This window comes from Diceros bicornis, chromosome 32 (assembly GCF_020826845.1).
Source record: "Diceros bicornis minor isolate mBicDic1 chromosome 32, mDicBic1.mat.cur, whole genome shotgun sequence".
NCBI lineage: Eukaryota > Metazoa > Chordata > Mammalia > Perissodactyla > Rhinocerotidae > Diceros > Diceros bicornis.
In genome coordinates, this window is record NC_080771.1 from 26,795,873 (window position 1) to 26,810,661 (window position 14,789).

The following is a 14,789-nucleotide window of genomic DNA, read 5'->3' on the forward strand; positions in this document are numbered from 1 at the left end:
AGCTTTTAAACCGTGTTTAAAAGTGAATGCCTATAGCGTTGTATTTTTAACAGTGACCACAAAATGAGCCTGAATCCCCATGTTAGGAGTCTAAGTGGACCCAATAGCTTTAAGGCTGCCTGTTAGGGGTTGCTCATTTCCTCTTGAGTTCCGTGGCTTCAATTACAGTTAATTGTGACCGTAAAAACTATTAATCATTTGGCAAAGGCTACTTCGGTGCATGGGGAAATCAAGGAAATAGATTAACTCATTAGGCAGGTAATAATGGCTTTTCCATTATAAAAATTTTATTAGAAATAGCAAAACATAGCATATAACTATCAACTCATTATTTATATTAACATTAAACAAATTTTAAAAGAATGTAAGCATAGAGCTCCAATTCAGCTCCTACTAAGTTGAATTAGTATCTGAATTAGAATTCCATCTGATTAACCTATAAATGTTACTGTTATTTCTCCTAAATCTAACATTTTTTCCCTTAATCTCTTTAAAGAGATTTCTTTTCCTTCTTTGGTGCTTCATGTGGCAGAAAACCAAGGTCTTGGCATTTGTATATATTTCTCTGAGTTAACTGCTTACAATTCTCTTGTTTTGCTGTTGTAAATTTCCTCAATGCCTAGTGTAAACAGGTCTCTGGGAAGACCTAAGGATCTCTGGGAATATAGGAGCCAGCTGAAGGGGAAAGTGGTTGCTGAAATGCCTGTTCACCAAGCTCTAATCAGGCAAATAAAAATTGTCGCTTTCATCTGTCATCAAGGCAGTGGTGACAGAAATGGGCCTGCCCAGCTCAATCAGTAAGCCTACATCCTACCATAAGGCGCCGAAGCAGGAACAACTAGATGTTTTACTCCACCAATGCATCAAGTTGGTTCCCTCTCCTCTAAGGAGCATCGACCAGGTTCACCAAGAAGCATTTTCTGAAGAAATTCTAGCGTAGAAGTGTGCCTTCTCCTTCATGGAGATACTAGTTATCTGCACTCAGGAGGTAGTATTGACAGGTGACTAAAGAGTTATCAGTTCTCCTAAAAGCCACATACTTTGGGGGTAAACATGGGACACTGGGTCCCCCAGAGAATTTGTGCCCTGAGAGGCACTGGGAGCTGTTGCAGCAGGGCCAGTTTGAAGTAAGTGCAAGGAGTTGGTGCTGAGGATGGCACCCACCATAAGCTGCCTTTGGTCGCACAGACAGTCCTTGGGAGGGAGTTCATTGTTGCTCAGACATCTTGAGGAACAGTCTTAGCTTTACTGTCTTCCTTGTAAAGGGCACCAGCTCTCATTTGATCTTTAACATCCCAAGGGAACAGGGAAAATATTGACTTTTTTTCTTTCGTCATGCTCTTTCTTAAGCTTAGACAAAAACTACTTAAACTTAGGAATCCTGGGAGTTCTGGTGCTTAAAAACTTATTACAGAGACTCAGCTCAATCGGTCAATCAGAGGGATTGAGTAAGGTGCTTGCACCATGGGTTGTAGGAATTCGTTAGCGCTTAAATACTCTAGTAAGCTTTCAGCCTGCTCTAGGGGTCAAGTTTAGACATTAAAGAGACCTTTAAAAAAGAATGCTTACACAGGGGGCTGGTCCCATGGCCTAGTGGTTAAGTTTGGCAACTCCACTTTGGCAGCCCGGGTTTGATTCTTGGGCATGGACCTACACCACTCGGCGGTGGCCATACTGTGGCGGTGACCCGCATACAAAATAGAGGAAGATGATTGGCAACAGATGTTAGCTCAGGGCAAATCTTCCTCAGGAAAAAAAAAAAAATTACATATTAACATATTTGGAAAGAAAGGTTATCACTTCTATTGCACACTTATTTCCAGGTACTTTGTTTAGAAATGAACATGCATTATTATCCTATTCAGACCTCACAATCAGTGAGACCAATATCTTTATTATTATTATTTATTATTGCTATATCCAAATTGAAGGTGGGAAAACTCAATTTTAAAGGGAATATGTATTGTACCCAAGAATTTACAGTCAGGAAGTAACTTGAACTCAATTATTTGAGACACCTAAGAGGCTAATATTTTACTGCTGCTGGTACTGAATACATATGTATGTGTTAGACATTTAAGGAAATTACCAAGTGGGTTACTTAGAGCATTTAAAATTTGTTAGATTTTTCTATTTTACTTTTGTTTTCATCTCTCAACTGTGGTTAGCAGACAATTCTGGATTGGGATTTGCACATTTATGATAAAGTAAAAACAAGGAATTATCATCTGGTAAATCAGACGCACAGTATAGTTTTCCTATAAACAGTTGATATTTGAAATTAATTCTTTATTTTTGTTCTTTGTTTTCAGCTTTGCCTATGTCTTTTTGTTTGGGTCATTATTTATTGAATGAGAAGGGAAAGCCCAGTTTGTGTTTTCTGTGATGTGTGGGGTGAGCAGATGTCTTCTCGTCCTCAAGGGAAGAAGTGGAGAAAAGGCAGAAAAGGATTAGCGAAGAGGCTAGAAATGGAAGCTCATCTGCAAACATAGTGGATATTTACAGTGTAATATCTTGGCAAACCCATTTTGAGGAGCTGATTTTGCATTCCACCATCATAGAGAGAATAGATCCTCTTGTTCTTGCCTGAAGTCAGATGCAGTTAGATGAGATGAAACTGATATTTTTGGTCTGCAAACTCACACGAGCCAAGTGTTAATCAGCTATTAAAAACTAAAATAATGTTATCTCTTCCCTGTTTTTGAAATCACAGCCAGAGCAGAGCCACTCAGCATTGCTCCAACATTCTCTGCCTCTGGAGTGGTTAGCTAATTTACTTTATTCTTTAAAACGTATTTTCTACTGTAAGCACCTATAAAAAGGATTACCATAATTGTTTTTGCCTATGGCAAAGTATGAAGAATGCCCAAGCTTATATGGAACAGTTATTTTTTTAGACATGCAAACACAGCAGTTCCTTTTACATTTGAGTACCCAGCAATTTCCAGAATATCTTCACAATTATATATTATAGAAATGCTTATACTACATAATGAATATTTTTATTTCTTGATTCAATTTTATGGTAGGGAGACCATAATGGCATTAAAAATGTGGAAAATTTCTCTTCCTTTTAATGCCATCTGGGTTTCTATATTAAATGCCAAATAGATATACGAATTCTAAATATTATATAAAGTTGCTTACTTCAATCGTAGGATCTTTAGAAGGATTTGATGTGTAATTAGCAGATCCATTCTACTTTACCTTATTGTTTGTTAGTTTTTAAATACGTATTTTCAAAAAAAATTGTGAAAAAACCTAAAAAACTAAAATTTTCCATTTAGAGAATATTATCTACTGTGATATTTAATGATAAATGTGTACAATTCAAGCAACAGAGAAAAGTAGACAAATAAAAAATAAAACATTTCCCTAAATCTCACCATCCATAAATAATCATTGTTTACATTTGGTGAAACTCATTCTGGTCACTTTAAAAAGCACATACACAAAGAGAAGCGTTGACAGATGATAGGTTTATAGAAAAAAAGTACATTTAAAAGATAAATTACATTCTATATTTTTGAATGAAATTATTTTATTGAAAACTAATGTATACGTGTGATAGGAAATGTAAACTGCACACATTGGCCTATCATCCTGTCACCAAAAAAGTTTTTCTCCCAACACAGACCGTCATTCACATGCCCTAGGAATAAGGAAGCAAATAATATTAGTAATGTCCAGTAAATTTTTAAATTAAATGTTTATATATACAATATATTTAATACAAAGCTTTACATTTATTTTTACTTAGGTAAAAAAAAAGCAGGTGAAACTAAGGAAATTTCAGAGTTATGCATAAATGTTTAAATACAAGAAGTATTGCTTTAAAAATAAACTGTGTAAAGTTAAGAAAAAATAAAAACATAATTTCAGTCCTTTAAAAACCACACTACATTATAACTAAAGACCCAAATGTAAAGAACTCTGAGGGTTATGATAAAAAGGACAGAATTCAGGTATTATAATTTGTATATATGAGGCTTTTACTCTTTGGAAACTTATTGACTTTTCATTCCAAATATCAAGAACATTCTCTATCATTTTTCTATGTAAATGGTTACTCCATTATTTAAAAATACTTAGTGATTATTACTAATTAATGCTTACTAAGTGTTAAATATTGTTCACATAATGAATAATTTATCATTTATCCCTTTATCATCAAAAATAGGAATGAGATTGGAATAAAATGACTTTACCTCTATTTTTAATTTTTTAACATGAACATTTAAATGCCCAGGAACTTAGCTAGCTTAACTTTTAGTTTTAATTTATATTATATTCTTATCTATGTACACTACCCCATAATTTAAAAATACTTCAGGGGCCTGCCCCGTGGCTTAGTGGTTAAGTACGCGCGCTGTGCTATGGAGGCCCGGGTTCGGATCCCGGGCGTGCACCAATGCACCGCTTTTCCGGCCATACTGAGGCAGTGTCCTGCATACAGCAACTAGAAGGATGTGCATCTATGACATGCAACTATCTACTGGGGCTTTGGGGAAAAAAGGAGGAGGATTGGCATGAATGTTAGCTCAGGGCTGACCTTCCTCACACACACAAAAAAATACTTCAAAATAACTGGCACTAATTGAATATTTAGTAAATGCCAAATACTATTCTAAGCATTTTAATTTATTCCTCAAAACAATTCTATGCATCAGATGCTGATAAACTGGACTTAGAAAGTTGTTCCAAGTTACACTGTAGGGGAAATTGTAGTTCATGCAGTTTGGCTACCAATTCGCCATGCTTGACTGCTACGGTGTGCTCCCTCTAAGTTTTGATCCTACATTAGGACAGAGATACAAACAAAAAGACCTGCCCTTCAACATCTCACAAACAGAGGAGACAGGGAGGTAAACCAGTCAGTTCTATCCAGTGTGCTAGAGACAACGTACAGTGATGGGATCTGCGCAGGAGCAGTAGGAGGAGAAACAGGAAATACTGCAAAGAGAAAGTGTTTGAGCTGGGAATCAAAGGATGAGGAAGAGTCTTCAAGAGAAACAACTGTGTGTGTGTGTGTTTGTGTGTGTGTGTGTAAATGGAATGGTAAGTGGGGATGTGGGTGGTAGCATTTCTGTGTAGCTAGCACGTCAAGTATGACGTTAGGAGGCTACAAAGCAGCATGAAATAATTGGGTAAATTCCAGGTAGTGATATAGATGAGGTGTAAGATGCAAGCAATTTAACTAAAGGAAATAAAGTTGGTGAAAAAATAAATGCTGAGGCAATGGAGGGCTTTGGATGCCTTGAAAAGACATCTCGTTCTGTAGGTGATGTTGTGCAATGGATTTTAATCAACGAAGGAAACATTTATGTTGTAGAAAGTTGACAGACCATTGTTTTTAGATTATAAGAGATGAATTGTGGAAGCTCTCTCTCTCTCTCTCTCTCTCTCTCTCTCTCTCTCTCTCTCTCTCTCTCTCTCTCTCACTGTTTTTTTAGCCATGAGAAAAGATGGTGTTAGAGGATTTAGGTTACTAGCCCCAGTAAATTCCCAAGTCCCTACCCATTCTGTCTGAATTTGGAGCCCATGCTGAATTCAAATATTTGAAGATATTTCAAGAGAAGTTGGGATTGAGCCTTTTGCTGCATGATTCCAAAGGATGGGATTAAGACAAGGAGAAGAAACTCCAAGGAGATGCATTTGGGCTCAGTAGTAGGAAGGTATCATCCATGATCTATACTGGCCCCAAATAATAGACTCTCTTGAGGTTACTCAGGTAAGACTAGATACTCACTATGGGAAATGAGGAGGGCAGGGTGGCTACCAGACAGAAGTCTATATGTTTTAATTGTAATAACTCATCTAATCCTATGGTGATGCTGTAGAGAGGTTCTATTACTATCATTCCCATTTTATACATATGCAAAATGAGGCGCCGACAGGTTAAATAACTGGCCTCATGCCAAAAGCTAGTAAAGGGAGAAGCTAGAATTAAACCCCGTGTAGCCAAGCTCGAGTCGGCCTCCCCCTGGAGATGTTTCAAGCGTCAGAACATATGGTTGAACTAAGTGAGTTTTACTTTCCCTTCTAACCTTGAAACTTGATGATCATAGGCACTCAGCTGACTGACACATTCCTGTAGAATACACATACACGGCATCTCCTTGATGTTACACTGCCTGTCACATTTGGAAATTCTTGAAAAAAAAAATCTCTCTGAAAGTCATGCATGGGCAAGTGCTATAATGTGAAAGGAATTGAAATCCTAATTTGAAGAAATGCTCCATTTGCATCTACATGCAGCTTTATGATTTATGACAGGGAGACTTTTCAGCTAAGATAGAAAGTTTTACAGTGTGAGTGATTTTTCATTTTCCAATCTCAACAGGAGCTTGGAAATCAAAATAAAAAATCAAAACTTATTTTGATTTATATTAGAGTAATTTAAGATAACGTTTCCAGAGTTTTCTTATTTGACACACTAGTTATCTTTTATCGTAACCACATTATAACAGGTAAATGAAGTCTCTAAAAATGGCAATGCAGAAAAAAATAAAGAATCCACGAAATTATGATATTTTTGTATGTGAAGCAGTTTGCCATTGTGGGAATACCCATCAGTACTAGTAAACTCTTTAGTAACTTAGAGAAGCTTATCAATACAGAACGTGGTTATTAAGAAACTTTATAATCCTTCATGGCTTTTGATCTTCATTACGTAATTTTCAAAATCCTCTTTTTCTTTCTTTTTCCTCAATTATTGTGTATGGACATATCACTAATAAAAAGGAACACAGTCAATAAAGTGTTGTGTTACCCACCTCCATATATTGCAACAAAGTGCAAAATCATTCAGGAATAGAATCATTAATATGTATTTTTAAATTACTCTTCTTCGAGCAGATTTTTATCTGAATATAGTAATATGAGATATTTTGCCATTCTCATGGAATAACATATTTTTTATCTCCTTCTCTCTGCAGTAAGCAGAGAATAGCAGCAATGGTTATTGAAATGAAGGCAATGAGATATCAGTGTGAAAGATAATGCACAACCTGGTTCGTCTAAATAGGTTAGGAAATTTCATTTCCACTATATAATAACTCCTAGAGAGGCAACTTTCTATTTTAGATGAAAACTCTCCCTGCCATAAATCATAAAGCTGCATGTAGATGCAAATGGAGCATTTCTTCAAATTAGGGTTTCAATTCCTTTCATATGAAATGGAAGTTTTATGATTTTATTTTCATAGGTCAGCATAACTTGTCAGACTTAGTTATAATCAGTGTTAATAACATATCCACTTACATTAAGTTCTTCCAAACTACACAGTTTTACAGGAATAAAATAGAAGTTTAATGAACAACTGACTGATACCTGATTTCAACCAGGTTCCTACAATATAAAGGTGATTAAGTAACTTCCTGTTAAGAGGCCTAAATATGAAATGGTGCTGAGATACACAAGTGTTTGTATTTTTTCATTAGAAATTTCAAAATTCTGATCATTTTTTTCTTATAAACTAAAGATTTCCTAAGTTGCCCTTCTTTATTTTTCGCAGAATTTACCCACAGTGTTATCATGCAGTGGAATTTGTGGAGCTGGATCTCTTTACAGCTCAAGTAATTACTTGAGTTAAGTGGACATTCTAAAGAAGTCAGTCGAGTATGTTAAGACACGTGGTTCCCCTGTGAGGGATGTTGCTGCAGCAAATGCTAGTATAGTTTCCAGTGCATTTGAAAATTATTAAAGCTGTCTCAGAAGATTTTACCCATCCTAAAATAGCTGCTGGTGTGGAATTTGCTGTTTGTGCTCCTTTCCAGATTTGAGGTTAAATGATGTGAAGAGTAGAAATTCCAAATTGGCACATCTTCCAGGGAAAAATCTTTGCTAAATACCTGAAATGATCATTGGATAACTAGTGGTAGCCAGAAAAATTGCTAAACAGTTTAAATTTTTTGCCTGTGGGTGTGACTAAAATTTTGTGTTTCATCTGCCTCAACCCAATCTCAAATCCCATTTTCAGAAGCCAGTCTCGTGGCTTTCTAAATATCTTTGACACTAATAAATAATATAATAAAAATGACCTGGAATTATTCATTATAATTGCATAAAGAAGACCACTTATTGTGGATTTTCGAGTAATTTTACAATATATATTTTAGGTGCCTAGAACATTATATGTATATTGTTGTATATATTATATATAATTTAATATATAATTAATATATATAATATTATATATAATTCAATATATAATTAATATATATTATATTATATATAATTTAATATATAATTAATATATATAATATTATATAATTTAATATATAATTAATATATATAATATTATATATAATTTAATATATAATTAATATATATAATATTATATATAATTTAATATATAATTAATATATAATATTATATATAATTTAATATATAATTAATATAATATATATTATTATATATTATTATATATTAATATATATTTTATATATATAATATATATATTTTATATAGTTTATATATTATATATATTTTATATATTTAATATAGTTTATATATTAATATAATTATATATTAATAATTATATTAATATAGATATAGTATAATATATAATATATATTAATTATATATTGTTATATACATTATATAACAATATATTATATATAACAATATATAAGTATATATTGCAATAATATGTAATTATATATATTACATATATAATATATGTATTATAGTATATAAAATATAATATATAATATATAATGTCCATTTATGTATGTTTGGGTATTATATGCAAACATATAACACAACTATATAAAGACAATTTCCCCATTTAAAGAACAGTGTTAGCAAATAAAAGCAAATTATTTACACTGAGAATGGGGCACTAACTCTACTGAAACAATTTCAACAAGTAAAAGTGATTAACAGCCATGTATCGGTAGCCATATTAATCCAAAATCCCTACTGCCAGCTGTTTTATATTTATCTCTCTCAGAGTTTCCATGATGGATGCTGGGTGAGAGGAAATTGTGTTTTAATGTGGCAATTAGTCTTTTCTTAGCATAATTTTTCAACAGTCAGAAATATGTATGCTTAGCAAGAAATTCATTTTATTTTCCTGTGTGACGAAGGAATGGCGGTTCTTTGGTAGTTGACCACTTAGTCCAGAGCACCAGCTGGCAAACAAATCAAGATAATTTATGTTTCTTTTCTTGGTGTGTTGCCTACGTATAAAATGCAAAAGAGATGCTTTTTAAATTATATTACTAAACAGAAATCTTGGGTCCTAGCTTAGAAATTTATTAATGGTTATTGAGATATCAGATCACAATGTGGTGTATGGTTAAAGTTCCAAATAACACGTGTCTTTTCTCTATCTTGTGGTGGTGATCATTGTTTTTAAGTCTATCTATAAGTTATGACTTAGACCAGGAAAAAGCAGACCTGATGGTAAGAGTTTTTGTATAATTTAATGATTATACTGTATAGATTGGGCAAATCTATACAGTAGATTCTACAGAGTAGAATTTTAATGCCTTATTAAAAATATCTTCTAATGCTTCAGGAAAATGGAAATTGAATGCGGTTAATTTTAGAGACCGGGCTATTGAAACAAACGCTTGCAGTCCTTGAGTTAGAACTTTTTGCGTGGCTTAAGTTGAAATGCCCTTTCTGTACGCATGGTGGTGTTGTAGATAAAGCTGCACCGATCACCATCAGTAGATGTTGAGCAAGCCGTTGTACCCCTCTATGGTTTGTGCCCTCACCTGTAATCAAGGTATCAGCCATACCAACCTTCCACGGTAACTGTGCAAGTTTGATGCTTATGCACGAGAAGCAATTGGCCTATTTCATATTGCACTTACATGCATGCATAGAAAATTTCTTTGAAACTTGAAAAAAGCATCTTAACTGACATGCATCAGGCATTGTGGTCAGCATTTATAAACATTTATCTAATCCACACAACAATCTCTTATATATTTAAAAAAAAAAGTCTAGAAAATGTTAAATAACATGTCCAAGGTCAGATAGCTATTAGGCAGCAGATCTGGCATTCAAATGTCTGTTATTTTCAAAACCCCCATGCCCTCAATCAATATGTTCTTTTAGCTAATTATTATAAATATCATCTATGGGGCATATATAAAAATATATAGAGAGGAACTATAAAGTAGTTGCATATATATAAATTGATTTATTTTCATTTGTAATTTTCTTATAGTATATATAGATATAAATATAGATAGATTTCCTATATAAAGGCATAATATAGCAATTGCATATATGTAAATTGCTTTATTTTCCCTTGATCATTTCTATTGCAGAGTTTGTAATCACTCACAATGTTTCCCAGACTTTGACGCTCCCTTTCTTGGAGACAGTACTGGCTTTTTGGAAAGGTCACTGGGCTGGGAGTTAGAGGACAGAGGCCTGTTTCAGATGGTAGCTTTGCTTTCCTCATATGTGAAATGAGGGACTTCGGTCTAAGGACCACTCAAGTTCTAAGATGGCCTGATCCTAGGAAGGTACTGAAGATTTTCTGGTACTGTGCTTTGGTGGGAGAAGAAAGGAAATGAGTGTCAACAGACATTTCAAGAAACATTACCATCTGCCATGACTTTTACAACAATTCACAAAGAACAATAACAGCCACAAAATTCCTGATCAAAGCCATGGCTGAATTTATAAATTTGATTTTCATGCAAATTCAGCTCTGAACACGAAGTGAGTCATGAAATGGAATTTGAAGGGGTCGTGCTCAGCGCTCATGGCTGACTTCAACATCCATCTGCCCAGCTCCCTAGCGGGTCCCCCATCCTCATACAAAGGATATCATTCAGGCTGATGTTTATCAGATGCTGTAGAATGGAGTTAATCATTTGAGAATAGAAAAACGAAGGTGTTTTTAGACTGGTAATGAAACTCCTGTTTGTTGTAGAGACTTTTTCCCCCCCTGGGAACATTAAAATACTACAAAATCTTACCTATTAAAAACTATTTGTAAATATATCTTAGGAGTATGTTTGAATGTCTGTAGAGAAACCTCTAGAGAGAATCAGTAAAAATTCAGATTTTCTGCTAAAATCATCATAAAAGTTTATGAAAAATAATAAAAAAGGGAAGCTACATTAATATAGAAATTGAACATCTTTTATTCCAATAATAAAGATGACAAAACAGAAAACATCTGGAGTATATATAGTTATAATATTATCCCTAACTTTAATTTATGAAAACTTTTCATGATTTAAGAAAGCTGAGTTTTCAAGGGTAGTGAATGATTTATAAATTTTAAATGAACTGCTTAATCATATTGATAATTTTCACATCATGTCTTCAAATGATTAGTCTTCAGTGTTTTACTCTTGCCTAGGTAAACATAACTCTCAAATTGAAAGAACATAATTAATGCTATAATTTATATTACTTGTTAACTTATTATTTCTGTTTTATATTTCACCTTATATTTTGTGATTGAGAAGTTTCAAACAATAGCATTTGTTCTGAAAGTTGATATTACCATTTTGTGTTATAAATTCAAAATCAATTTGTTATTGTGTATTATGACAAAGAGACTATGTCTTATTTACTGGCTTTGATAGTTTTCACCCATGAATACATGTTCTTGTATTTCTCAAAAAAAAAAAAACTATGAAAAAGAAATATGTGTATAAATAATTCCAATGATCTACAGCTGAAATCAGTGTTTTAGCTCTTTTATATCTAGATACCTGAGATAAAAATATCAGCCCTGAGTACTTGCAAAGTAATGTCTCAATTACAAGGAAAGCATTCATGTTTAAATATGATTTGTAAAGCATGGATTCTTTTAGCTCTTCTGTGTTACTTTTCCCATACAAACAAAACAGGGTTTCTGTTCCTGTCAACCTAATAACCAGAATAGAACTTGTAATGTTGTATTTCTAGACTTTATGTTTTTTAATTTCTTTTCTTTACCGTGGTTGTATTGATGTTACTTAATCATAGGTCTGGATGTTTACTTTTCTAACAACAGGATATTATTTATTCAGAACACATACTTTTTGTATTAGCCAAGTCTTTCTGAAAACATTCTAGTGTGTCAGTTGAATGCATAATTAGGCATTTTTCAAAATTTGCAATAATTACCCAGCAGAAAATTCTACTATGTCTATTTCTTAGTTTTAACACACCCGGAGTGGTTAGTAACTCAAAAAAATATGAAAGATCCAAATAGTATTTGGTTTTTAAAGTAAGCTTTGTATTGAGGCATAATGTAGATAAAGAAAAATGCACAAATCCTAACTATACAATTCAGTGAATTTTCACAAAGTGAAGACACACAGGTAACTGCCATAGGATATTACCAGTCTAATTCTTTACAGTGGTTACCCATCCATGTGTAACCTCTATTCTGACTTCTACCACCACTGTTCAGTTTTAGTTCTTTCGTTAACATTATATGAATGAAATCATAAAGTAAGGGCTCTTTTGTTTTTGGCTTATCTCATCCAACATTATGTTTCTGAGATATATCCATGTTATTACCTATGACATTAAGTGATTTTCCCTCATTGCTCTATAGTACTGCATTTTATGAATATACATGAAAGATATAACCATTCTATCATCGATGGAATAAGATGTTCATAATGGGGTTTAAGCAGCTAAACGATATACTTGATTCACATATTAAATTTGGATCTCTGTGATTGTGGGAAATGGACTGGATGAGACTCAGCATACCTGAGCAGAGCAGTTGTAAGAGATGAGAACAGCTTGGATTGAGAATGTGGCTTTAGGGAGGAGAAATCGAGTGATTAAAAAATTCTTTGATGTCAATTACAAGGTTTTTCTGATTTGCTGGGTGTGAGACTTGAGAGTAAAGGAACCGTGAAGACTGACTGTTTAATGTTTTTTTCATTTGCCTTTAAACTTTGTTGAGGTATCATAGACATACAAAAGGCTGTACATATTTAATGCATACAACTTGATGAGTTTGCAGATAGTTATATATTTGTGAAACCATCACCACAGTTACTCAGAAAAAAAAAAAAGCAAGGCAAAACCTGTTTGTTTTATTTGAACAATTGAGTGAATGGAAATTCTTGTTTTTGAGTTCAGTATCGAATATCAAGATTATCATGGTGTCAGTCCTAGGGCTGTTACATCTGAGCTGTCTGTGAGATCTCCATTTCTAGTTGTTGAATAGACATTTGGCTAAATGAGCTTGGAGCTCATCAGGGCTGGAAATGTAAATTGGGAACTACTGATATATGGGTAGTATTTAAAACCATGGGAATGGTCACTATCATTTAGGAACGGAATAGAGAATGAAAAAAGAAGATCCTAGACTGAGCCTTGAAAGAAATTCAATATTTAAAGGATCATATGAAAAGAGAAACTTGAAAGGGAAACAGATTAAGAAGCATTTCAGAGTTATAGGAGGAACAATGGTTAGGATGGTGACATAAAAGCTAAGAGAGGAGAAAAGTTGAAGGAGGAGCATGAAAGCAACTGAATCAAATACTGATGAGATGTCTGGGAAAATTAGGACTAAAAAATGCCTGCTGGATTTTGCAAAATGGATGTCTGAATTTGGCAGCCAGATGGGAGTGGGATATAGACATGGAGGAAATGAAGACCACTGTGTGTAGACTACACTTTTAAGAAATTACCAATAAAGGGAAATAGAGGCTAGAATGTGGGGTTAAAGGATTTCTTTCTAAGTTAGAAATGATTAAGTGCATTGGAATGCTGATAGGAATGATTAAGTTGAAAGAGATACAAGATACTGAATAGACAAGGGACCCAAAACCTGAAAGAACTTATTCTCTAGCCTCCATCATCTGAAGGAGCTCCAGAACCAACTTCCAAGTCTCTGGATAGAGCTATAAGGTTGGATTTCCCCAAAGTGTGGCTTAAAGTCTCCCCCAGTAACTGCCTAATCACCTGTACTCCCTAATGTCACCTAAGATAGCAGGTGACACAAAGACCGGTCAACCTACAGTGCTAGGAGAGTAATTAATGACCTTCTCCCTCTGCCCTTCTTCCTTCACATCTCCCATTACCTCAAGGAAGAGTAAATGCCCAGAGTGTCCCAATCATCCATCATAAACCAGACCAGTAATGAACTGTGTTTCAATACTTATCCTTCAGGTCTCATATGAGAGACTGTTTAATTCAGCAGCTTTTCTCTGACTCTGCCTAAACTGGGTACCATGTTCCTCCTCCAGCCTCTCACAGCACCTTGTGACTCTCAGTGTGGTACATATATGTTAGAAGATGGGCTCTTATCCATATTCTCTGGGTTGGAAGAGCCCAGCGAGAAAGTACTGTGTTTTGTTCTTCCATTTACCCAATATTGATTCAACAAATATTTATTCAACGTATCTTTACATTCTTAGGGCACTTTGTAATGGCTGACCCACAGAGGGTGCTACAAGAAAATTTGTTAAATGAATAAAGGAATGAATGCATGGATGAATGAAGTCTAGTAGAAGGAATAATCAGAGTTGTGTTTGGTGGTAATTATATATCTGGAGTACATTCTTTATTACCTTGAACTTTGATATTGATTCACTGTGAACAATGGTTTATCATATTTACTTACTTTTAAAAAAATTATACCCTTTACAAAACTTTGAATCTGTAATAGAATTATATGCGTATTTAAAACACCATCTTTATTAAGAAATCTTTCAAACATTTAAATGCATTGTTTTACACAACAAGCTAATTTTCCCCAAGCTCACACGAAATGCCAACATAAGCAAAATGTAAGAATAATTCTAAAAAATTTTTAATTTTGTAATATCCGTTTAAAAAGAAAAATTCAATGACCA